We start from the raw sequence: 1,890 nt of genomic DNA on the forward strand, positions 1-1,890 counted from the left end.
TTTTTTTTTTTTAAAGATTTTATTTATTTATTTGAGAGAGAGAGAATGAGAGACAGAGAGCATGAGAGGGAGGAGGGTCAGAGGGAGAAGCAGACTCCCTGCCGAGCAGGGAGCCCGATGCGGGACTCGATCCCAGGACTCCAGGATCATGACCTGAGCCGAAGGCAGTCGCCCAACCAACTGAGCCACCCAGGCGCCCTAAAGATTTTATTTGAGAGAGCGAGAATGAGAGAGAGAAAGCACATGAGAGGGGGGAGGGTCAGAGGGAGAAGCAGACTCCCCGCCGAGCAGGGAGCCCGATGCGGGACTCGATCCCGGGACTCCAGGATCATGACCTGAGGCGAAGGCAGTCGCTCAACTGACTGAGCCACCCAGGCGCCCCAAAGGGAGTGAATTCTTAACAAAACCAGACCTTGGCCTTGCACACTACAGACCAGGGAGTTTGACCAGGGGACTCCCAGCCTCCCTGGGTAGGTAATTTTGAAGCTGAAGAAGACGGCGAGAATGGCTCCCAACAGCATTCGAAGACTTTTGTGAAAATCATCTTGGATCAGAAATTCAAAAACTAAAGACAGAAATGGGCAAAAACCAGAAGTGGAAACAGCTTGAATTCAGGAAGGAAATGTAGGAGGGGGAAGATGACTTTAGAAACGGGGAATATTCTGCAGGGTGCCCAGGACTCCAAGAAAGATTCATGGAAGGGCACAGAAGCGGAACAAGAAAAGAGAGGAAGCACAAGGGGCCACGGAGGAACTCCACGCTAGCAGGGCCTTTGAAGAAGCAAATCGGAGCTAGTGTTTCCTCCAGATGGAGGGAAAACCCCAAACCTCCACACTGAATGGGCACCTAAGAAACAGAGAGAATAGCCACCTACAAGGCGTCTCCTAGTAAAACGACTCTGTTTCAAAGATGACGATGGTCCTTGGGGCCTGCTGGCGGGAAGAAGGTAATTTGCCAGGGCGAGAGGGTTTAGCAATGAGACTTTCCAAACCGACACACAATGCAAAGGGCTGACAGAGCAGCCTTTTGAAAAGCTCAGTAAAACGGGCATGAGCCGAGGGTCCACGTGCCACCAGGCCGTGCTTCGTAGCAGGGCCTCAGAAAGCCCGTGCCCAGCATTGCAGCCCTGTGAACGCTCGCCTGGGGGGCGGGTGGGCTGTGACTGCGGGTGAGCACATACACCCAAGACTGAAAGAGAGAAGCACAGAAAACCCAGCTGTAAGCTCAAGCCCGAGAAAGGAGACCGGCTTGAGCCCCGGGGTGTTGGGTTAGAGCCAGAGGGGTGGGCTCAAACTGTGGCTCCTAATATAGAAGCAGATGGATAAATGCAAAAATAGGGACGTGCGGATGCATGTTGGCGTGCACACAGATATTTCCTGTTTCCACTGACCCCACTTCTGTGCTATTTTTGCCATTTCTTTTATTTCTGACGAATGTTATAAGCCCACAGTTCCCTGTTACATTTGTTATGTAATTGTGAATACACTTTTGTGTGTGTGTGTTCTATACACACACATGTCCGTGTGCTGACTCCAAGTGCTCTTCCTGGCTTCTTGCCCGCCAGGGATTCCGTCTCGTGTCCTCTCCTTTTAGCCTGAAGAACTGCCTTTAGTGGTTTCTGTAGTGTGGGTTTTTGGGCAGCAGAGTCTCACAAGTTTTGGTTGCCTGAGAATATTTAGTCTGCGTTAACGATGGGTGTTTTGTTGAGATGGGTGTTTTAGGTTGGCAGGTGGACTTGGTTTTTTGTGGGGTGTGTTTTGGGTTTTTTGCTCTCGAGCATTTTAAAGATGTCATTCGGTTGATTCTGATGTGAGGTGAATTGTCATCGTTGTTCACTTCAAAGTCCTGTACCTTTTTGTCTGGCTGCTTGTAAGACTGTGTGTGTAAGTC

This window comes from Leptonychotes weddellii, chromosome 1 (assembly GCF_054177405.1).
Source record: "Leptonychotes weddellii isolate Sample4059 chromosome 1, ASM5417740v2, whole genome shotgun sequence".
Classification (NCBI taxonomy): domain Eukaryota; kingdom Metazoa; phylum Chordata; class Mammalia; order Carnivora; family Phocidae; genus Leptonychotes; species Leptonychotes weddellii.